This window comes from Choloepus didactylus, chromosome 13 (assembly GCF_015220235.1).
Source record: "Choloepus didactylus isolate mChoDid1 chromosome 13, mChoDid1.pri, whole genome shotgun sequence".
In the NCBI taxonomy this organism is placed as follows: Eukaryota; Metazoa; Chordata; class Mammalia; order Pilosa; family Megalonychidae; genus Choloepus; species Choloepus didactylus.
In genome coordinates, this window is record NC_051319.1 from 66489907 (window position 1) to 66516040 (window position 26134).

Here is a 26134-nt window from a genome sequence, read left to right on the forward strand (position 1 = left end):
TCTCTATTCATTCTGGAAGGGGACATCACAAGGGTGTGAATACTAACCAGGAGGCAAGGATTATTGGGGACCATCTTGGGAGCTGACTACGAGAGGTATGAGCCTATTATTTAGAGTTATGAAGTAGGTATCAGAAGCATAAAAAATAGAAATGCTTAAAACAAGTTTTCTGTACTATTTGATTTTTTCTATATGCACATAGTAGTTTGATTTAAAAATTAATTCTAAGAATTTTTGAAAATACAGAAAAATATCAATAACAAATATTACCTATAATTCTATAAGCCAGACACTGTATGAATTTTGTTGTTTCTTTCCAGATCCTTTCCTCTTTTCAATATAAAGCATGTATATATTCTTTGAGAATTTATATAGTATATACTATTTAGTATCTATTTCTTCTATCCAAAATTATCTTGAACATTACTCATTCCATTACATGTTCTCCAAAGATGATTTTAAAAAATTATTGTTTTTATGTGAATTACAAAAATAATACATGTTTATCCTGAAACATTTGAAGAATCACCCAGAAACCCACTACTTATCTAAACTGTTAACTTTTTAGAAAATATCTCATCTCTTTCTTTTTCTGTCTATAGCTATAGCTATAGCTATAGGCCTTGTTTTAAAGGTGGGAGTATCCTGGAAAACCTGACTATAATGGCTGCATTTTATTCCATTATACAGATATACCATAATTTAACATTATTCCTATTATGGGACATTGACGTTGTTTACAGTTTTTGGTTTTTATAACAAATGCCTTGTAGAAATCACTATGTGCATCTTATAATTTCTTTTGGATAAATTCTTAAAAGTTGAATTACTGGGACAAAGTTATGAATATCTTTAAGGCCCTTGAAAAAACAGAGGAAACTTTCTTTCTAAAGTCTGTCCCAATATCTGTGTCACAGAATACGACACTATCGGTTCCACTGAGAATTTTCTGTCCTTTGTGCAGTTATCTATATATAATGATTGAAAAAATGGATGATTCCCTAGGGAGAATTTGGAACAAAAGCAAGGAATTCAGTTCCAGCTCTGAGATTCTGTTTAGAGAGGAAAAAACAAACCAACAAAGAACAATGCTTCTAATGGAGTTTACTAGATACACAACAAAGGGAGCATATGTAAAGCCACCTGTGTCATTATATCACAAATCCTCCTTTGCACACGGACGTGCTTCTTTTTCTCTACTCCCATGCTCATAAACTCTTAAATTACATTTACCTTTACTGAGATATAAAGGTCAGCTGTAATTTACCTAATAGACCCAATTGATGGAAATCTATACAGTGCAAGAGATATTAGGCTTGAAGAACTAAGAACATTTTGTCCCTGCCTCTTTGCTGCTCTCAGCATGTTTTAAATGTGACCCAGCATTTGTTAACGGATACCGCATGTCACCATCTTTAAATGACCTTATCCATCTTACCACCACAATTTCGAACTAAGAAAAAATACCACCACCAAATGATCCTGAGTGATACTGCCTGTCATGCTAGCCATCAGCAACCTTGACACAGCCAGGAATTCTTGTCTATATTTTATCATTTACTAGATTACATTGAAAATAAAATTTTCTTGAAGAACATCTCTCTCAAATTTTGTCTTCTTGGCGTTACACATAATGATAGTGAAAAGAAGAAAAGAAGGAAGTTATTTGATTAACTTTCTCTAGATAGGAATGAATCAGGAGGCCTTTGTTCACATTCTTACCCCTTGTGAGCGCCCTTCAAGGAAAGCCACAGCCCCTTCTCTTTATCTCAGCTTCCTAAGTGATCAAACGGGGCAGCTAAAACCTATTTTAGCTAATTCTCAGAGTTTCTCTGAGAATAAAATATATTTTAAAAATCTCATTTAAGTATTTTGTTGGTGTTTGGAGCATAATTTAGGCCTCAGAGGTTTTTTTTGTTTTGTTTTGTTTTCTTTAAATAAGCTTGAATTAGCTCAATTGTGTTGAGTTACTGCTAACAGACAAATAGAACTAAAGACAATTTGCCTAATACCACTGTCCTTTGCAATTTACATCTATTCTCTTTTGTTATTTTAAGGATTCTAAAGCAAACTTAACTAAAAGTTCTAAGTGTTTAACCTTATTGTATTTTATGAATGATAAACTTGTTTTCTGGTCTCATGGATGGTTGTCTCAAAGCCCTTCCCTCCAATTTATTTTATCTACATTTGAACAATGAAGATCTTTTAACCAGTTTGTCTGAAGAGAATTTTAAAAAAATTATGTTTCTAACAATTAGTCTTATCAAATCTGTAGCATTTCATTATGAATTGATAATTTTCCAGCTAACTTACAAAGTAACACTAAATAATGAAACTCAAAATTATGTGCCAATATTAATACCCAACATGACCTTCTAGAAGTCTGCCATTCCTTTCTTTCAAGGACAAATTCCAGCAGACCAGTGTACGGTTGTTGTAAGAGAATAGTATGATTTCACTCTATAACATCACTGATACTGCCTTTGACACCTCTTCAAATGCCTTTTAAAAAGTCAAAATGTTCCAAAAGTATGGGTTACCTAATTTGAGATTTGCCAGTGTTATGGATTGAATTATGTCCCCTAAAAAGATATGTTCAAACTGTAACCCCCAGTCTGGGTCTTTGAAGATGTGATTGATTAAGATGAGGTCAAACTGGATGAGGGTGGGTCCTAATCCAATATGACTGGAAATTTGAACTCAGAGATAGACAAACACGGCAGGGAACAATGCTGTGTGCTGATGGGGACAGAGATTGAAGTATTGCAGCTACAAGCTAAGGAACACCAAGGATTGCAGGCAAACAAACCCCTGGAAGCTAAGAAGAGAGGAAGAAGTGCCCAGTTTCAGAGGGAGCCTGGTCATGCTGACACCCTGATTTCTGACTTCCAGCCTCCAGACCTGTGAGACAATACACTGCTGTTGTTTTAAGCCACCCAATTTGTGGTACTTAGCTATGGCAGACCTTAGAAACAAACACAATTGGAGATTCTGAAGGGCAGATTCCAGAAAGTAAAACCATAAGCCCTGAAGGTAGCAAAACCAATCCCCTTAAATGGCAATTTTGCTCCCTTCTTTTCAGGACCTGTCCTTTTGAGGTCTTAACCTGCCTGTTCAGGACCTTATATTATTCCTTCCAACAACACATAGCACTTCCCCTGAAAGGAACCCTCCTGTTAAGTTTAATTTACCATTTGAGTAGTGAGGAATTTGGGTGGTGGGAGTGGTGGAGAGGGTGGCATCAGGGTGGTCCCATGTGCCGAGGTCATGGCCAGGGCTAGCCATGACTATCATCTCTGCTCTGTGTCCTTCTCCTGGCCCAGTTTTGAAGTCATAATTGGGCACTAACTCTTTCTCTTTATACTCATGCTGCAGTAATCTTAATCCTCTTTGTGATTATGGATGTTTCTGCCTAAATAAGTATTTACATAGAAGTATGAAAAAGAAAAGACAAGACTATGTTTCAAGACCAGTTATCATCATTATGCTGATACGTGAGCCAGGACATTAGGGCGTTCTTTCTGGCACACTGGAAGTAAAGATCAGGCCACATTTCAAGAAGACTTGTATCTCAGGCCTAGGCATTTGTACTCAATTCAGTGAGTGGTGGGTAGGTAGGCCATCCCACTGGGGCAGACACTGGGGCATTTTGAGCCCAGTCTTACTGTGGTTGGTTTTACCTACAAAAAGGGTTAATTGGTCAAATGGCATGAATTGGAATATGGAGCAGTCTAGGCTCCGGGGAACACGGAGTTAGCAAAGAGAATAACAGTAATAATGCAGCAAGATAGCCAGAAACAAGATGGAGATAGCAATCTACAGGCAACAAATGATAAAGGAAAGGGGACTAAAGAGGAAGAAAAGTAAAAAAATGATTCCTAAGTTTTGAACTTGATTACTGGCAAAAGCAATAAAGGTTGGCAAGTCATGTGGAACTGTATTATGAAAAATGTAACAATTTTGGTTCAGGCATGTTGAATTTGATGTGCCAGTGGGTTATCAAATACCTATAGTCTATGAAACAAAACCACATTACAGTTAGATCCCAGCTTTTTACATTAAGATATTCTACTACTGCATGCTGGACATGCTCTGATTTTTATTTTCTTTTGTTTTTTATCCTTTGCTTATAAGATTTTCTTGACAAAATGAGGCATCATGCTGCTTAAGGATACAAGTTGCTCATCCAAACTAACGTCAGATTTATCAATGTATGATTTTCACAACTGGAGCACTAACATCACCCAGATGTTTTTAAGTTGTGATGCTAAATCCACTCAGATGTCTCTGATTGCGTCTAGCTTGTCTCAAGTTCTTTGCTCATCTTATGTGTTCCCTTTATCAAATCTGCTATAAAAAGGTATAGCTTTGAGTTTTTTTTTTAAAGGAAGCCTGAGGAGATCCAGTGATAAAAAGATAGTCTTAGATCTCATAGTAAGATTAGTAAGAGAAAATCAGGGAATCGTAGAACTCTGAGACTGAGAGTTTACTTGGGGATTATCTGTTCTGTTGTTTAATTTTACAGATGAGAAAATTTAGGCTATGAGGATTTGAGAGACTTCATGAAGATACAGAAGAAAGTGGCAGAGCTGGGCTTAGACACCAGCAGAATTCATTTTACTATTACCTAAGTAGAGTTTGAAAGGTATTTTTTTGACATTTTAAGGAACACAAAATGTATGGAAAGTAGAATGACTCTTCTATCTCCACCTCTGTCTTCTGTATATGGAGCCATTTCCCCTTATATGGAGCCATTCCCATCAGCTTAGAACACACTCTTACTTCTTCCATTAAAAAAGGAGCACAACAGAAATAATCCAGCCCAACCTCCAGCTACAGACTTATCTCTTTTCTCCTTTACAAGAAAACTCTTTGGAAGAGTCTTCTATACTCACAGTCTCCAAATTCTTTCCACTCATTCTCTTCAATCTACTCCAAATACTCTTTTATCCCACCATCATAAAAAGTGCTCTTGTCAAGATCACCAATGACCACCAAATTGCCAAAACCAGTGATAAATTTTTAGTCATCACTTAGCCATATTTAGCAGCAACATTTGATATATTTGATCACTCTTCTTGAGCTACAATCTTTGCTTTGCTTCCAGGAGAACACAATCTCTTAGTTTTCTTCTTGTCTCACTAGCCATTCCTCAATTCATTTGTTGAGTGCTTCTCATCTCTTTCTCCTCAACAGGAGAATGCCTGAGAGTCAGTCCTTGGACTTTTTCACTTCTTGATTTACATTCATTTTAATTGGTTGTCTCATTTAAACACTATTGCTAGAACTTTAATTTTCAAAAGGTAAAATAATAATTTTCATGCAAATATAAAATGAACACATGCCAAATATTTTATATAAAACTCATTAATTAATGAGTAAGTAACTATTAAAACGCCAAGACTAGTTCAAAGAATATTTGGGAAACTATGTATATATAGGGAACTTAATAAAGGAATGACAAAATGAGATTTAAGAGTTAGATACAAAGCAGTTTAATGTCTCACAGGATAATAAACCATGATTTGCCCTACCAAATAAAAATCTATAAGTTAACATTATACCTAGTAAACACTAGGTCTGGGACCTTTAATCAAAATCTTAACACTGTGTATAGAATCACAGTGCCCAACATTTTATTTCTAGCTTGTGCCAACTTAATACATCTAAAACTGAACTCCTGATCATCTTGCCCCAATTATGCTGGCTCTCTTACCCATCTCTAAATGGTAAACCAATTTTTTCCATTGCTCATCCTTGCCTTCTCTTTTTCTATCTCACTTCACATTCAGTCTGGAAGCAAATTCTCCTGGTTTCTAACTTCTAATCTCATCTTGAATTTGAAGTCTTCTCACCAACATACCTGGTAACATGTTGGTCCAAAGCACTACATCCCTTGCCAGGATTATTGCATGAGACTTCCAGCTGGTCTCCCTGCTCCTACTCTTGACATCCTTTAGTTTATTTTCAACACAACAGCCATAATGATCCTATTAAAACACAAATCAGATCATGTCAAACTGTACAAAGCCTTCTCATCTCACCAGAGTAAAAACCAAAATCCTTACAATGGTCTAAAGGACTTAAAAGGCCTGACTCTCTGCTCCTTCTCTAACCTCTTTCCTACTGCTTTACCACTTGCCCTCTTGACTCCAGCCACTTGGTCTTTTTGCTGCCCTAAATATGTCATGTATTCATTCTTACTGATCACTACGTAAAGGCTTTTCCTTCATGGTTTCCTAAAGGCTTTTCCTTTTCCTTTACTCAAATGTCACCATAGTGAGGCCTCCTCTGACCACCCTATTTAGAATTTAATCCCATCTTCCTATCCCACTTCTTGCTCTGAGTTATTTTTCTCCACAGCACTTATTACCATACAACATAATATATAATTTACTTACTTATTTGCTTATTTTGTGTTTCCATCCACAAGAATGTAAGCTTCATGAGTATGAGCATTTTTTATTTGTTTGTTTTATTCACCAAAGTATCCCTAGTACCCAGAACACAGCTTTCAGTACATAGGAGTTCAACAAGTATTTGTGGAATATATGAATTACGACACATGGAAACTTTTGAAAAGTAAAAAAACACATTATCAACAATTCCATATGCAAATAAAAGCCGTCTATCATAGTCGTTTGGGTAACTATGTAATCATTTCAATGGTTTTGAATTGATTTAAGAGCCAGCTTGCAAGTCATTAATAATGTCAATTTAATTACTTTATAGTTACAGCTCATTTTGGACCCAAAACCGAATTACCCATCTTGAACACCACCTTATTCATCAGACTTGGCTCTGGTAATGACATGGTGATAACTGCCATTTGTTATTTTCAATAATCCTTTCTTTTAGTCAATAATCTTTCATTTGCAACTAGCAGATACATACTTATACTATTAAGATGATAGAGTTTATTGAATATTAATTCATATTTTATTTTCATTGTATTTTTCCCCTCACCAGTTCTAAAAATAGGTGGTTGGACTTCTGAATTCCCCTGCCTTAGGGTGGTTGGGCTGTGGGGTCAAAGCAGAAATAGCCCAAAGTCAATTCTCTTCTGATTTTGGTTTAGAAAGCTGAAGACATTGGAGAAGCTTATGCTAGGGTGACACAATACAGGCAGGGAGAAGTTGGTATCATTGAGGAGAGAGTGCAGACAGAAAAGAGAGGGACAGAGATTTTTTTCTGAAGTCTAAGGAAGTGACTAGGCTTGAGGTTCCCTGAACAAACCAGAGCGCATTGTTATGGCTCCTGTGTTGTTCCCCAAGAAAGTGACAGGACCGTGGAAGGCAATAACTGTATGGTGCTTTTAGGACTAGTCCTCAGAGAAGAGAGGTATATTGGAAGGTCACAGAATGTCTCACTGAATCCATGAAGTAAAAAAAGTTTGACCTTGAGGGACTAGAATTGGGAAGCACAAACCCCCTTTGGAGGTTTAGTTCCCTCCAAATATGGCTACCTTAAAATGGTATTTACATCCCTTCCCATTCCACGACAGACTCTGGCAAGAGTCAACCATGTTTAATACAGCATCAGGGCTTTTGAAATTAATGTTTCCTCACCAAAAGAGTGTGAGCAAGAGCCGAAAAGGAAGCTAGGAGAGGAAGGGAATTTACTGGCAAGTCACTGTATTTTGGAAATTTAGTTCCCAGAACCCTCTTACAATGATTTCCTAAACTCTTGGCCAGAGGCAGTTCGGTATTCAAGATAAAACTCTTGCCAAGGAAAGCCTCTTTGGAATGTGAGAATAAAATGATTCTGTACTAGATAGAGATGGAGGTGGTTCTCTCATTACCAGAGGAAATATAATCTTCTTCTGATGAAACTCTTCAAGAAAAATGGGTCAAATTGACTTGTGGACCATTAATGGGTATATATGGGGCCAAATTCCTGTTACCTGTGAAAAGCTAGTTGGAGAGATCAGGACAATAACATTATTTTAATAAGCATTATATCCTTATGTAGTTAATGTCAGAGAGATTGTCTCTGGATCCAATATGGAGATTCTTGCAGGGTGGTGATAGAAGGCAGGGAAGAAAAGTCCACTTTTCTTTCTTTTTTCTAAAGACATGAGTCTCTTTTATTTAAAAAAAAAAGATTAAATCTTTATATAAAACTAAATTGCAGATGAAGGAAGAACATATGTAAGAGCCGTAAGAATGATCAGTATATAGCTATAAATAATTTGTAGGTTGAAGTTTTACAGATGACTGATAAATTACTGAGTACAATGAATTAAAAAAAAAAAACTAATGTGTGTATAGCCCTATATTTTGATTGTAGGGAACATTTTGGTAAACTATGGAAATTTTCTCTGAAATTCTTACTTGGTTATGAATTCTAGAACACATTATGTAACTTGAAATAATCAATACTTAGCTTTTGGAATCTCATAGCTAAACTGAAAAGAATATAAGGAAATTTATCATGGATTGTTAAGAAAATAAAGAGCTAACATGAAGCAAGGAAATGTAAATTGCTCCAGTGAAACTTAATGAGGAAACATAGTAATATTTTCTAAAATCTTCAGTCTTTTAATATCTCTTTTAGTAATAGCCTGGCATATATATATATGAAAGAAAAAAGAGAAAAGAAATAATAAGCTCTGGTTTGGGATTCATGTTCTATTGCTTTTGTTTACTTGATTTGGCCTGGCTTTCATTTATAAAACTCTCATTCTCAAAATATGGATGCATTTCGGTTTTCAATGACATGAATTATCTATGAGCATTCTGATGCTTGGGGGCAGGAAATCAGCTATCGGTTGTCATCTTGGCCTTAATTGTAGCCTTGAAGACAAAGGCTGTCACATTATCCTACCTGAATTCAGGAAGTAAATGTAATTGATCTTAAGTTTAATAATAATACGCATGAGCAATGATTCTTTTAAGTGGCATGCATAGCTTAACACAGCTTACTCAGGTAAGTGCTTTGGGTTAATGACTAAGGCCAGAGCCTTGGGTTCTTGAGGGTACTTCTGAGAAGGGGCTTCTGCCAGGTCCAATAGCTCCTTTTGTTTTACACTTGGAATGCTGGACCAGCTTAGCAAATGAGCAGAGAGTGGACAAATACTGACGCTACTGAAGGATATTAATGGACAGCACCACAGGAACTGTGGGAAGGTCTTTCTTCTGCCCATCATATAAATTATTCTCTCTCTCATTTCTACCTAGACCCAGAGGGAAATTGAAGTAATAATGTAAGAAGAGGGTGATTTTATGTGATTTTTGTCAATCCACATTACGACTGTTGGAGATTATTAAGTGCCCTGAATGTTCCTGGCATCCAATGTGCTGTAGAAGTGAAATAACTCTGCTTGCTCTTTAGTGTTTGAAGCTTAGCACAGGAAGGGTGAGGCAATTGAGAATTTGAAAATCAGAAAAAGTGGCTGAAAAATGAAATTTTTTAAATACTAGGTTGGGAGGTTTAATACAGTTAAAGGACAGCTCCAAACTACCACAGTCTGTGTACAACTCAAGCTAAGGTCTTAAAACCAATAGTAAAAGAGGAGGGTAGAAGACAACATTTTGTATTTATTTTGAATAAATAAGACTTGAGACACTTGTCTTCTTGTGCATACACATGCTGTATAGCCAAGCACAGAATAGCTAAGGTTATCTTTTTATACTTAAGCTTTGCTTCATAAGATATTAGAAAATATTTAACTGTATATAAAAATGAACCAAAGTCTACACTTATGCATTTTAACCATTTTGGGGGAGAAATTATTCTGTGCATAATGGCTTACCATGATTGGGGTGCTTTGCTGAGCTTAAGAAATTGCTAGTGCCAATTTCAATTTGCTTAGTTCATTTACTTTGCACCTAAGTTGTAAATTAATCATTGCTGGTAACATCAATTTAGTTGTAATTAATCATGAAGGGAGGAGTAAAGCAGTCACATTGGTGCCAGCCATATTAACTGTCTTATCTGATTGCTGTTGGTATAATTTTCCAACACTTTGATGAATATACAAGGCAAGAAATACTTTGGGGGTTTCCAAGTATATTCACATTGTTTTTGGAAATATACCTAAAGCACTATAAATAGTTGATTGCTGCTTAACCTTATGACTTTTTTTGTGTGCGTGGCTGTAAGATACACACACACACACACACACACACACACACACACACACACACTTCTTTCTTGCTTTGGATAATTGACATGCTGATGCTTTTAGAGCAGGTGAAGTTAAAAATGGAGATTTTATTGGAGTCTTAACTGCATGTTCAAGGTCAGAGAGAAGGGGATCTCAACAAAAGGGAAATATTACTATTTCCTACGTCGTTTCTGCCTATCAAATAAATATTTAGGGGGAAATATAATTCTCATTTGCAAATATGCAATAGTTATTAGCCCTTGACAAAAAAATATTGATTTTTTCACCATTATAGTCAAAATGTATAATAGCATACATCTATTTATTTATGCCTAACAGAATTTTAGGTGCTGTATTTACAACAAGCAAAAATGACATACTGATGTAAAAGAGATAATGTATTTAAACCAGTGCATTTTGCAGTTCCCATGAGTGATGTTTTTTTGACTCCCTATATATTGCATCAAACCCTTCATTGCTTTAGGATGAGGACAGATCCCACCTACAATGAAGAAATCATTGTTTAGCATGGAGTGTCAAACTATAGTTTTCAGGTCACTGCCAAATAATAGTCTTGAAAGCTGGGCTTTGCATGTGTTCTCTCAAAAGCCAGGGCAAGGTCTGTGTTACATCCTATCTTCTGGCTCCTCAGTGTTCTCCACGGCAGGGTGGCTGATTTGATCTTGTCCTGGGTATCTTGGCTGGTGCTTCCCGTGAGTGACCAGTCCTCTGGAGTCTCTTTGGGCATAGCACCGGCACTTTCTGCTGAAGTTCTTGGTCCCTGTTGTGATTCTGGTCACAAAATCTGTGTACTCTGTAGCCTCCTTGGCCCAACTTCAGTCCTCTTCCGGTCCAAAAATTCACTCTGCCCTTTTTTGTCCTCCAATCAGAGAACTGAGGGGGTGTTGTCATAAGTCTCCCTACTTAGACAAACCCCTGTTTCTCAGGTATAATGATGAACATGGAGTTTTTCTAAGAGGCACAAAAGCTTCTCTCGCTATCCCCAAAGAACCCAACCAAGCCAAATCAAACCAAACTGAACTGAAGCAAACCAAAACAAACAAGGAGATTTGCCTTGGAATTGCTCCAATCCCCTCAGGGTTGTGACCACAAGAGGGGAGAGGACCTCACTTCTAAAATCCCACTCTTCTCTTTATTCTCCTTTCCTTTCACTATCACATTCTCCCAGTGTCTATGGTATGGATGATAGTAAAACTTTGTGATCTGAGTTTACCAAACTTGGCACTTAATGTGTAGAGGAAATATTTTGGTATTTAGAAAAGCTTTTTTCTCCTATTCCTCTGCATCCAGTCACTCACTTGGGAAGTAGGAGTGGGTGGGAGTACCCTGCAACAGGAGCAAGGACCCTTATTGGGATACTTGGGGAAATGATACAATCCAAAATGTAACAAACGTATATAGTGAAAGGCAAGTCTTTATTCTACCCACATCCCTCAGGGACTCAGGTACTCTCCATGAGAAAACCACTGTCTTCAGGGACATATCTACACTCCTAGAGGTACTTCTATGCCTATTCATGTATATATGTGCACTTTCTCCTTTTTAAAACAATTTGTAGCATACTATGTTCCACATCTTCTATTTTTCACTGTATCACTAACCATACTATCCGTAGTATCCATACAGCTGGCTTATGTTTTACAATGTTGGCATAGTATTCAAATATAAGGAAATAACATAATTTATTTAACCAGACCTCCATTAGTTGTTTTCTAAGTTTTCTCTTGCAAGCAATTGCTGTAACAAAAATCCTTTAACATGCATTATTTTGACCTTGTACATGTTAATCTGTAGAATAAATTCCTAGAAGTAAAATTGCTGAGTCAAATAGAATTTTTTAATTTTAAGATATATGGACAAATTCTTTGCAACAGAACCATTGGGACTTATAGTCTTATAAACATAAATGATAAGAATGCCTATTTTCCTTGCTTTTGCCAAGAGAGTATGTTATTAACTTTTTGGTCTTTTCCAGTGAGAGGGTACAAAAAAAAAAAAAAAATAGTATCTTGAAGCTTTAATTTGCATTTCTCTTGTTATAAGTGAAGCGGAGTGTTCTGTAATTTTTAGAGAGACTTTTCACATTTCCTTATGTTCTGATTTCTTTTCCATTTTCTAACAATTTGTTGGTCTTATTGATTTTTAGGAATGCTTTATAAGTTAAAAATATTGGCTCTCAATTTGGGATATGTCATTTAAACTTTTTTTTTAATTAGTCACCTGGCTTTTAACTTGTTTATGGCATATTTTGATAGGCAGACATTTTCTTATTATGTGGTCAAATTCATCAGTCTTCTATTTTGTTTCCTAGCTTTCTATGGCATTAGAAAAGCCTCCTCTGCTCTGAGACTATAGAAATAATTCCCCCATATTATTAGTACTTCATTGGTTTCATTTTTTATGTTAAAATATTTGAGCTATCTGGAATTTATTTTGACATAAAGTGTGAGGTGAGGATTGCTTTTTTTTTTTTTTTTTTAATTTGTAGATGGTTACCTAGTTGTATTGTCACCAGTTATTGGATAATCCATCTGTATCAGTAAGGGATCTCCACAGAAACAGAACTCACAGGATAGAGACATCTATATTAAGAGATTTATTTTAAGGATTTGACTCACACGTTTGTAAGGGCTGGCAAGTATGAAATAGTTTGTAAGGCAGGCCGGCAGGCTGGAAATTCTGGCAAGAGCTGATATTGCAATCTTAAATGTGAAATCCATAAGGGAGACTGGCAGACTGGAAACTCAGACAAGAGTTGATGTGGTAGTCTTGAGGAAGAATTTCTTCTTCAGGAAACCTCAGGTTTTTGCTCTTAAGGCCTTCAATTGATTGGATGAGGCCCACCTACATTATCGAGGGTAATCTCCTTTACTTCAAGTCAACTGATTATAGATGCCAATCATATTTAAAAATACCTTCATAGCATCATCTAGGCTAGTCATAGTTTCACCAAATGACTGGACACCATTGCCTAGCAAAGTTGACACATAAAATTAACCATCACTCCATCTTTTCTCTTATTTGACATGTGAATTTTATAATATATGTAATATATAATTATATACAATATAAGAATATGTAATATAATGTTTACTTCTGTTAATTTTATTGATCAGTTTGTATATTCATATACCAGTATCATCTAACTTTATTTCTATAATTTTCTAAAGAAAGGGTAAAGTTGTTGTGATGACTAAGTTCACATGTCAACTTGGTCAGGTTATGGTGTTTGGTCAAGCAAGCACTGGCCTGATTGTTTAGTCAAAAAAGCACTGGCCCGATTGTTACTGTGAGGACATTTCATGGACATAAATCATCAGTAAGTTGATTGTATCTATGGCTGATCACATCTACAATCAACTGAGGAGATTGCCTTCAACAATGAGAGAAGTCTCATCCAATCAGTTGAAAGCTTTAAAAGGAGAAGTGATGATTTTAGAAGTCAGAAGAGAGAATTTCCATCTTTCCTTTAGCCAGCCAGCTTCTTTTGGGGAATTCATGGAAAACCTTTATCAAAGTTCCCAGCTTGCAGCTTGCTCTATGGAATTTGGACTTGCCCACCCCCAAAGTCATTTGAGATAATTCTTATAAAAATCTCATATTTACAGATCTCTTCTCTTGGTTCTGTTTCCATACAGAACTCTGACTAATACAGTTTTTTTTGTTAATGATACTGTATTTTGAACTTTAGTGGTTAAAACACCTTACGAACTAGAGCAAGATGTACTTCACTCAGACAGAAAAATTACAAATGACAGTAATATCCTAGAAGAATAAAATTATACCACAGAACCAACTTGGAAATTGGTCTCAGACATAGATGTCGCTACTAAACACTGAGCATGGCTCATGTCAGAAGTTGTCACAGTGGTCTGACAAATATCAGTGTCTAAAGTGATGCCTAAGACAACAGCAGCATGGTAACTGAAATGCTGTTTTAACAGGTACAATCTTTCCACTTGGAAGTATTTTCCTTGTGTTAATTTTCTTGCCAGGGTAATGTGACTTAAACTAGTCGCTCTTAATTAGGTTGAGTCAGGGACTGAGCAGCCAGAAAAATTTAGCTCAGATTTAAATTCTATCTGGAATATTCTAGCCTGAGTCTGACAGTGTTTCAGGAAACAAAGTTAAATTCAGCACACAATATTGTTACTTACCAAGGTAAGAAAATAAGGTTTATTGCCTGAGAAAAAAATATTACTAGTATAAGCCACATTGCAACCAGCCAGAGGTTGGAATAGGGGGAGCGTGAAGGATGCATTTACTTTTTACTTTATACACATTTGCTTTGCTGAATTTTGATAAGAATGTATTTCCATCATTTAAAATAGTGATGATGACAATGAGTTTTATTAAGAGAAAATTATTACTATGAAGTTTAACACAAAGCAAAAGAGAATGAGTTAGGCCATATGTTGACATAGGAAGATGCCCACTACAAACTAAGTAGTAAAGTGTTCAATTAAACTGTCTGTATTTTTTTTTTTTTAGGTACACAATAATACACACTCAAACAAATTTACACAGTACAAATGTGTGTTTAGTATAAAACATGAGATTCCTTCCCTACAAAGAGAGTACTCAGAAGCCACACTATTATCATTTTGGTAAGCACTGTTTCAGACTTCATTTATGAGAAAATTTTTTTTTTGTTTTATATAATGAAATTTATATTATTAATTTGGTTTTGCATCTTGATTTTACTACTAGTTGGTGGTGGGCATCTTCCTATGTCAACATATGGCCTAACTCATTCTCTTTTGCTTTGTGTTAAACTTCACAGTAATAATTTTCTCTTTATAAAACTCATTGTCATCATCATTATTTTAAATGATGAAAATAAATTCTTATCAAAATTCAGCAAAGCAAATGTGTATAAAGTAAAAAGTAAACGCATCCTTCACTCTCCCCCTTTTCCAACCTCTGGCCAGCCTCATTGCTGTCAGTTTTGTGTGAATTTTCTATACTTGATTTTGCACATATGCAAGCATATACATTTTATGTATGAGGACAGTTATATATAGTTTTAAAAAACAGAACCATACTCTACATAGTGTTTGCCACTAGCTTTTTATCCCTACTAAATTAAAAAAGGAATTATTTTATATATATTTCTTTACCTTCTAACTTTATTTCTCGCTTAACAAAATCCTTTCACTATCCCTTCACACCAATACAGAGAGATCTATCTAATTCTTTTAATTAGTATCAAGATGAGGGTAATTTGTTCACTCCTCACTCCCATTTCCTGTGGTTGAGCTGCTGAGGCTAGGAGAATTGGAATACTGGCATTGCAAAAGGTGTGCTTATCTTATAGACAGTTTACTGTAAGGTTACTCCATGGAGATGTATTCTCCTGGCTCCTACCTTGCTGGCCATGCATGGCAACATCAGAACCGACCTGAACTGGGTGGAGATGCTGAAAGTTGAGTACAAGAAGTTATAGATTCAAGGAAAAGCAGCAAAAGGTTTAAATGAAACAGAGCAGTTGGCGGGGCGGGGGAAGGGACATATTTGTGTCAACTAGGGATTAATGGCCTGCATTTGTGGGAGGAGTTTGGGGATGAGCTGAATAGAGAAGCCAAGCCTCTTTGGAATCTCTTCCCCACCTCCTCTACTCCCTCCAGCCCAATATGTAGGTTGGAATAAATCAAACCTAAAGTAAAGCCCTGTTTATACAACTCTTCTGATCTTTTTATGTGTACTTGATCTGATACAGTGGAGTAATTTGGTGATGTACATACCACATATCCTTTAACCAATAGAGTGCAAAGTTGAGGTTACTAGAATATTCCTTAATGTGGGAGTAGCATACTTTATACCTCATTTGTTTTCCAAATTTTATAATTTATTATACAAATTGTGGAAAAGATTGGTCCTTACTGAGAACTAAATTAGTGCTCAGGAAGATCAAATGGAAGAAATAGCTCGGAACACATAACAAAGTTAGAAAAAGATGAAAATCATGAGTCAATTGACAATGGAAAAAGAGAACAGATCAGAAGACTTAACATATAAATTATAGGAATTCCAGCAGAGAAAACAGAAAAGAAAAATAATAATTAAATGGCACATCTGTGTCTTAATCTATAAATTGGAGATAATCATAGAATTTGCCTTATATATAAGATATTTGCTTAGAGCATTACACAATTTAAAGCAGATAAAGCATTATAACTCTCTGGCAGAATTAGAGCTCAATAAGTTATTATTATTAGTTATTTTTATTACATCTTACATTATTATTTTTGATATCATCCTCCTCATTGTCATTAAAGAAAAGTTTTGTGATCAGAAGAAAGACTTGAAAATAGAAAGAGCACTTGGAATTCTAGGCATGATTAATGTAAAAAGATATTTTCAAGGCAAATGCAAGAACATTTCTAAAATCAAAGGATAAAGAGAAAAATTCAATAAGCTTTCAGACAATTCACTACTGAAAGAGAAATTGTTATATTAGTAAGAGTTATTATTACAGGTAACAGAATCCTCTCTGGCTAGTTTAAGGAGAATAGGAGTTTATTGAAGGATATTCAATAGCTTACAAATTTATGGGGCAGCAGGAGAAATAGACCCAAGGCTATGTGTTCAGGAAAAAATGTATAGAATTATTGCACAGATGTAGTCTGATGAGGGAATTGCCACCACTCACAACCCACCTCCCTTTTTTTCCCTTTGTACCAGTGATGTGGGTGACCTATTCCCAGCCATTTATTCTTGCAGTATAATATTTCTTGCAGAAAATATTTAGATTATGAAGAGAAAAGGGCAATGATCCCAGAGTCCTCTAGCCAGCTAAGGTAACATTCAGTGTTAGGGCAGTCAAGAGGTTATTATCCATGTTACCTATCTGATGAAAATACTCAAAGAAATATTACACTCAATGTCTATGAAGTCACAAGAAATCTCAAACAAGGGAAAGGAAGAGAAGATAAGAAATAGTTTTAAGCAATGTGCCTTTAGTCTAAAGAAACAATGACAATATGACTTCAGAAATGGCTGGAATTTGCATGTTGCTAAAATGGAAGAGACACGTATCAATAAAAGAAAAAAAAAAAAAAAAAAGCCTGAAATGAAAAGTTCTAAACGTGCTCAGTAAGAGCAGAAAGTTTGGTGTAAGTTGGAGGAGGAGCTGGTAGAGTGGGAAGTCCATGTATATTATGGTTTCATCTGTGCTAGTGCAGGAGTGAGGTGGGGAGAGAGATGGGCATGTTGAGAACCGTTGATGTGACGACAGTTATTCTTAACTGTTATTTTAGTAGAGAAAAGCACATTTATTATGATGTTTAGGGATAGCTGGATTGGCAATATTAACATCAAATAAAGTGAAATTCAAGACAAAGCATTATATTGGACAAAAAAGGAAAATTAAATAATGATAGTGGTAAAATTTGCTGAGAAGATATTATAGTTATCATTTAGGCACCAGATAACATGCAGTCCCAAATTCTCAGAAACAGAAGGAGAATTTGATACAAAGTTATGGGAGAATGTTTAAAATACACTTCTTTTATAATTTGACTAATCAAGTAGGCAAAAAATAAACATGTACACAGCTCTAATAACTCAAAAAGTAAGCTTGATTTTTGTGGTAGGGGAGAGTCGTAGTGTGGCCGCTGCCTCTCTGCAGGATAAAACGCAATCCCCTGGTGGATAAGGGGACTGCTGGAATATTCCTTCCCCTATTGTCAGGAGCATTTGTAAATGTTCACTGGAGACAGTCTGATTCTGTTGGGTGTGTTTGACAATATCCGGCTCACACCCAGTGGTCTTTCTTTCCCTGGTGGGGAAGGAGCCGGGTTCCCCCACTGTGGCAGCACAGGAATACAAGAGAGGGGGTTTGTGCGTAGAACCTCTCCTTGTGTGGTCAGGATGGAGACTCACTGGCTGTGGTGAACCGACAACCACCAGTGAGCTGACCTTGCTGTCTCTTCTCTATGTGAGTAAAATGTCTTTCCACCAGAGCCTGTATAGCTGTGTTTGTGCTGGCGACCCCTCACCCATATTGGGGTGGGTTGACATCTTTTTAGGTGTCTTGCCTACTGACCAATAATTTTGTATAAATGTAGCTTTACATTATACAGAAAAAAATGTATCATTCTCTTAAGGCCATTGGACATAACCCAATAAAAATAGAATTCCTCTTTCCCCTATAAAATAGTCTATGTAATTGAAAATTAAATATTGTTCTGAATAATCTCTGGATCAAAGAAGAAAGGAAAAATGAAATTACAATTTTTATGGAATTAAAGATTAAGAGAACATTTCATAGTGAAACATGTAGGAAACCATAAAAAATATGCTCAGTCCAAAATTTATAACCTGAAATGTTTTCATTATTAAAAAAATAAAAATATAATAATGGAACCATGCAGTCAACTAATGAAACTAGGAAGAAACAAACACTGCAGAAATTAAATGAAAAAAATAAACAAAGGAAATTTGAACAAATTTTCTTCGTAAAACAAAAAAACTGAAATTAATGGAATAGAAAATAATTTAGAAATATTAACTATTTTCATTCACTAAATGAGCAAAATAAAAAAGGGAGTCTGGAGAAAAGGACATTGTCACACATTTCTGCATTTCTTTTTAGGAATAAATGTAGTTATACCTTTTACAAATCAAACATATACATTCTCTTTGGCTGAGCAATCTCATTTTGAGCATCAATACTACATAGATCAAAGCCCCCTGAATGCAATGATATAAGTATGAGGATTTTTATAGCAAAACTGTTCAATATGGCAAAAAACCTAGAAACAACCTGAAGGTCCGTCAATTATGTAATGATTCAATATATCATAGGCAATAAGATAGATTTTTAAGCTGTTATTTTAAAAGGCATGTGTGAGCTATAGCTATTGAAGTAGGTGGTGGATTTTCAAAATGCTCATTTAAATGAAAATAGCAACTTGAAGAATAATGTGTTATGTAATCAAACTTTTTTGTGTGTGTGAAAAACATAAATGAGCACTCATAAACACCAATATGAAAACAGGTGTGAAATTATACATGGCAGCCTATTAAAATCGGTTATATCAGTAGTAAAATGATTTGGTGATGTAATTATGTTTGTTTTTTCAAAAATTTATACACCATGATTAATAAGTATGTATTACTTTTATAATTTAAAAAGTGAATGAAGAACACTTAAAAGGTGAAAATACATAATTGATATGTTTTATAGAAAATTCTTTTCTCTCTGTTGCCACATAAATTTTAATGGTTAAAAGGAGATACTTTAAATATTGGTACAATATTCTAAGTATCAGAAATAAATAATAATGGGGCTGTATTAGATGAAGCGCAGTAACATATTGATGGGTTTTTGCCCAGAGATCCAGACTCTTGCCTTCTTTCCATAATCTCCCTAAAACAGAAGCATGTTCAAAGAAAGGAAGGGTATATCACTTTTTAATTTGCTGGGCATTTGGTTCAAAACCAGTGCAGCATCCCCTGAGCTTCTCTGCACCAAGCATGGCGTTCTTTTTCCCTGAGCTATTGGAAACCTTGAATCCTGAATCAAAGCATTCTGAACACTGGCCTTACTACACCAGAAGATCAAGACTTAGCATTCTAATAATATATGGAAAGGTACTTCTGCCAGCATTAAAGGAAATAGGGTTGGAGCCAAGCACTCTATAGGTTTACTAAATATCTAGTGTTTCATCCATTAGAAAATGTGGCTGACCAGTGTCTTGATATTTAATATGTCAGTTAGCACTCTTCCCACTTGGAAGTTAAGTTTATTGCCCTTGATTCTCACTCATCCTTGAGTAAGAAAGGGGAGAAAGAAGAAGAAATGACTTCATTCCTTAGGAGATCTGAGTTAAAACAAAAAAAGGATACAGTGTATTAAAAATCTAAAACAAAAATTGGAAAGAGATGGAAATTAATCTTCAACTATTTTTTCAAACTTTGGGAGTTCATGAAAATAAAAGCCATATTTTTTTCCCAAGCACTTCTAGGTTCTAAAACCATCTGTGCTTCAAGGAGAATTTAGTTCATATGTTTTTAGTTAATTTATACTTAACTCATCAAAATGTTGACTTGTTATTCTAGCTATTTGATGTCTCAGAAATCATACACACATTTTAATATATGTTCAAAAGTCTTTCCCCCATTCGGATAAGGAAGTCATCATTAGCTAGGGGTAAAACAGAACCTGGAAGAGCTTAAGTCTAATTCCAAATGGAGAACTAAGGAAATTCCAAGAGGTCTGAAACTTGGCAAATTTCTTTTCATACACATGGTTACAAAGTCTTTAATGTGACCAAAAGACGTCAAAAGACGTCAAAATCATCACAAGCATAAATAGGGTCTCTGGAATATGAAGATGTTTAGTCAGGCGACTTGAAATACAGATCATCTTACACCTATGTTCCTTAAGTAGAAGAACTTCAGGATCAGGACAAAGAACCCCGCCTTGGACCAGTTGCACCAAACATTGAACAGAAGCCAATAGGCTAATGTTTCCACAAAAAAAGACAAGTTCCATTCTTCAGAACTTCTGTTGTCCCAATGACTTTCTTTCCTTTTAATGAAATATATTGAACACATATCTATCAAAAAGCTCCTTTGTATTTATGTAACTAGGCTGGAAGTAATTCTTCTCTTCCCTAAGGTTGGATATGTTTTTCGATCAGAATACTAGAGTAGAAGACATCTTGGATTAAGGTTTGATTGTCTTGTTTTACAGCAGACTGAAGCTTCTGTTAAATCTGAACCCATTTTCATACTATTTACACAGAGGCCTTTAGAAATTGTGAGATGCAGGAATTTGGTCTCTGGAGATTGAAAGAGCTCAGAGGGGAGGGGCTCAGAGACTGCAAAACACGGAAGGCACTGGGGCCAAATCCCATGATAGGTCCAAAGGAATCAATTCATGGCCAAGAAGGGACTATGGAATTAAGCAGAAGATTCAAGATCTAGAGCAATGGGTCAATAAGAACGTGAAATAGAAGTGGATCAATAGGAGCATGAAGCTGGAGCCTTTGAAGCAGCCAAGAGGTTAGGGAAATTTCCTGGTGTAGTGTGGGGAGTGGAGAAGGCAGAGACAGAATAAGAGGTAGAATAAATGCCAGTTTGGGGCAATTTGCATGATCACTGAGATTCTTGAGTGGTTTGGCTTGCTTTATCGCTCAGGGATAAATCCATCAAGTAATAAAGTTGTTAGGGATAGAAGGAAACATAATAATTATCTCATCCAACTGTATTTGTAAATTCCAACCCTCTCATTTTTATGAATGTGGATCTGTGGCCCAGACTGGATGGGTAACACAGTCACCTGTATACTAGCTAGTGTTGAAGATGGGATGAACAACCCTAGGGTTCCCCCTTACTTCTGGTCCAGCATTCTTTCTGCTCTACCATATTGTAAGTGAATTATTCATTTGTTTTTTCTTTTCTTTCTCCTCCTCCTCTTCTTTTTTTGCTTTCACTTTTCTCGTTGCTTCTAATTTTAACTCAAGTTTGAAGTAGAAGTGACAAAATATCACACTCAAAGCTTATCTGGAATTATTTTCAGAGAGGTCACAGCAAAACATATTTGTTTTGTGAAGTTTCAAGGTCACTCTCAGCATATGGGTTCAAAGCTGTGAACCAACCTCGAACCTTGGGAACTGTACATCGACAGGATGGGACTAATATGTAAAAGAAAAAAAGGTTCAGAAGACTCGTCAGGCAGCAGTTCTCTTTTAAAAAAGAATTATCTTGATGAGTTAAGTGTAAATGAGTCAGAAACACATGGATTTTATTTCCCTTGCCATATGCATGGGTTTAAAAATTAATGGAAAAAAGTGTTCTGCACAACATGTTTTGAATTTTATTGTTCTTTTTTCTCTTGTGGTCTCTAGAAGATGGAGGTTGATGAATGATGAAGACAATTGAGTCAAAAGCAATCATGAGTTTTAAATATTTATATAATGTACACCACTTAGTTAGACCCAGCAGTCAGAACATTCTGTCTGAGAGCTTCCATTCTGAAAGTCTTGATATATTTTTAGTGTTTGACCTAATTATATTGCTAAAAAATTTCCAAGCAGGTATTTATCGGCATTTATTGTGTGAGAACCAGGGACAGGGCTGTGAGGAATCCATTTCATAATAGGGGTGTACTGTCTGAGTAAAGATGTGTAACTGGGCAATTGTACTTACAGAGATATTTGATAATTTTGTTTAAATTTTTAAGGCTTTACAAAAAGTAGTGCAATCTACCGGATCATGTTTTACATATACCATTTCATCTCCCTCAGACATTTTGATAACTAGGGTCTTTGTAGAATTTTTTTCTTTTTATTAAATTCAGTTTTATTGAAATACATTTGCACACCATACAATCATCCATGGTATACAATGCACTGTCCACAGTATGATAACATAGTTATGCGTTCATCACCACAATCTATCTCTGAACATTTTCCTTACATCAGAAAGACCCAGAACAAGAATAAAAAATAAAAGTGAAAAAAGAACACCCAAATCATCCCCCCATCCCACCCCATTTGTCCTTTAGTTTTTATCCCCATTTTTCTACTCATCCATACACTAGATAAAGGGGGTGTGATCCACAAGGTCTTCTCTTTGTAGAATTTTGATAATTTCTATCAAGGAAAAATAAACAAATATTTCAAGATTCTTATAGTCTGTTTTTACTTTTACTCTTTTTGGCCAACTTGATGGGGGACATATTTAACAATTATCCTGTTAATTTTGATTTATGTGAGTCCTTAGTCAAATTCTCTAGTTTTGCTGTAGCTAAATAAATTTCAAATCTTCTGTACAGGCAGTGTGTAGAAAGTCGTCTTTTTCTCAAACTTGTATTTGATTCCTGACTTGCTCAGGAACTTCTAAGAGGACGTAAAAGTTTCAATAAACTGTCTCTGGTTAGCTTGTGGTTTGGCTTGAAAAAACACTAGAATGATTTAAGTCAAACTATTTCAGATGCTGGAATTGGATGAAATCACAAAACAAAACTATGCTTGCAGTTTTATTAAAATGATAGGTTGGTCAAGACAAAATCACTCAACTCTGTTGAGGATTGAGATGAAGCATCCTCAAAATAGCCTACCTACGTTGATGGTGGTGCCAGGCTGTAATACACAGCAAGAGCACATTCCATGGCACTATCACATCTGTCATTAACTATGTGACTTTGTGTGTGTGTGTGTGTGTGTGTGTGTGTGTGTTGTTCCATGTATTTTAAAAAGAAGGAAAACCAGGCTACATTTCAAAATTTAAATATGGTACATGAAAAGGCTGTGTTCACATTTAATTAAATTACTGTTTATGTGCCATATGTTTAATCAGACACTGCTTCTATTCCAGATGGAGAAAATGGGCAGAAATGAGGTATAAAGGTTTTTTTCTCTTTTCTAAAAGTACAAGGTACAAATTGAGATGATTTTCCAAGGAATGTCATCTCAATGATGAATTCATATGACCACCACTGTGACACAACCACTTAAATGATCTCTTTGTGGCTCATTAACTCTCAGAACTGTAAATACAACTCTTCTGAAGATAGGTAAGATTCTCAGCTCCAGAAGACAATACTTAAATTATTTTTAAGACTCTTGGTGCAAATTTCCTCAGTTTTATGGCTTCCCTGACTTGCCAAAATGTTTAGTATTTCAGGTCATGTTTGTTTTTAAATTATTAATAAAAATAAATAAAGAGGATCTCAATGTTAATTTAAAAATGGAACTTTAAATTGTGACAAAATGAATTGAATATTGTCTGCCTTAGTCTACCAGTTTGCTCTGATGAGCAACCACATAATTGGTTGGGTGAGCAATAGGAATTTATTGACTCACGGTTTTGAGTCTGGGAGAAGCCGTAAATTGAGGTGTCAACAAGGAGATGCTTTTTCCCCAAAGTCTGTAACATTGTGGTTTTAGCTGCCGATGATCCTTGAGGTTCCTTGGCTTATGTCCCTGCCTCATTTTGCATGGTGATGTCCTCTCCTTTCTTTTCTGGGTTCCATTGATGTCTGACTTCCAACTCCTTCCATTGGCTTTCTCTTACTATCTCTGAATTTCTTCTTCTCATAAAGGACTCCAGTAATCTGGAATAAGACCCAACCTCATTTGGATGAGCTGCACCTTAACTAAAAATAACTTCAAGAGACTTTATCTACAGTGGGTTCATAACCACAGGAATGTGGATTAAGATTAAGCACATGTCTAAATTGGGTCACATAATTCAGTCTACCACAATGTCTAATGCAACTTTAACTCATAACAAGTGGACACCTTTTAGGACTTCCCTACTTTTAGCGGAAGCAAAATTCCCTTTAATCATTTCCCAAGTGTATGGGCCTTCATGTGAGAGGAAGGGAAGAATCATTTTTGCCTTAAGAAGTGAGCATGTGTTTTTCTTTTATGTTGTTGCTCTGCTGTTTTTGCTGTATTTTCTGAGCTCAAGTCTTTAATTGGTTGGTGGGAGTGTAGATTTAGCATCATTTATTTGGGAAAACATGTTCTGTTAAAATTTTGTCATATAATAAGCCATTTAATTCCAAAATTGGCAGCTGAAACTAATGTTATGTCTACATAAGCAACTTCTCAATTGCTTTTGTCAAAAGCGTTTGGGGTATTCAAGGAAAGGAAATCATTTCTAGGTCTGCACACTTCTGAAAGTAAAAGTATTGCAATCATGGGCTTACTTCAACCACGCTATGCTGAGGAACCAGAGGTGAACTCTAATGGGCCTCTCCCGTTTGCATTATGTCATTGTATGTACAAAAAACTCCTCTCCCTTCCTTTTCTCAGCTTCAGGAGTGGGGCTGGAGGGTTAGTGATGGGGTTGTGTACTTTGGAGAGAGGACAGGCTTAGTGGGAAAAGAGCGGGCTAAAGAGATTCTGGACTCAAGTTAGAACGGTACCCTTGTTGCATTCTCCCTAAGGGGTGGGGCAGGAGAGCTTCATCTACCATTCTGGTTTGCTAGAGGAATGGGTGTCAGGAAATTCTGAAACATAGGGAATGAGCCATTTTAAATAAATCTTTCCATTAAAATCTCACAAAACCCTGAAGTAGTTATTGTTATAGATTAATAATAGAAAGGATATAGAATGGATGAATAATATAGTGGATGTAAAAGCAGATGCAAAGAATTTGGCCACCTTGAACACAGTCATACAACTACCAAGTAGCAGCACTGGGATTTGAACTATGGCATGTGATGCCATTGGCTATCTCTTCCCATACTGTGATCCAGAAGAAGTGAGAATAACAACTGTGGGGAAGCAAATAAGAGGGAGAGGTGTCCAGAGAGGTGGGCCATGGGAAGGCAGAGAAAATGAACAGTGTTATACTATAATAGAACGACAAATATTTTCATGCTGCTGATTAGGTTAGGTTTGCACTAAAACCTTGAAGTATGATGGAGTGACAAATACAAATTTAAAAGTAATAGTATGATATTTGGCAATGACCGAAAATTCATCCCTCCTCCAAAAGGCATAAAAGCACACTTTCATGGAGACTATATTGCCTTTAAATGCAACACTTGCCCAAATTAGACACTTTGGGTCATCCTGGATATCACCCTCTTCCTGACCTGCCATAACTCATCTTGCCTTATTCCTGGTCCTCTTCCCTTTTCTCCCATTTGGTGAAGGGTCCCACAAACCATTCCGTTGCACAAGCCAGGAGCCTAGAATTCAACCTTGGTACCAGCCTCTCCCTTATCCGTCATGTTCAATCCTTTACTCATCGCTATCCATTTTCCCTCCTATCCCTTTCAGCACATATAACAATAGCAATGAAATACGTGCCTGTTTATTTTCCCTTAATGTAAGCTCTGTGAGAACAAAGGCCATGTCTGCTTTATTCATTACTCTCTTTGTAGCTCACAGCACAGTGCCTTTAACATACTGAGCACCAAATATATCCTGTTGAATGAGGAAATGAATTAATCCCTCCTATATCACCTTGAATTAAGGCAGAGTATGGGTCATCTTAGAACTTTGACAGTAGGTTCCTTGAGGGCAGCTACTATGT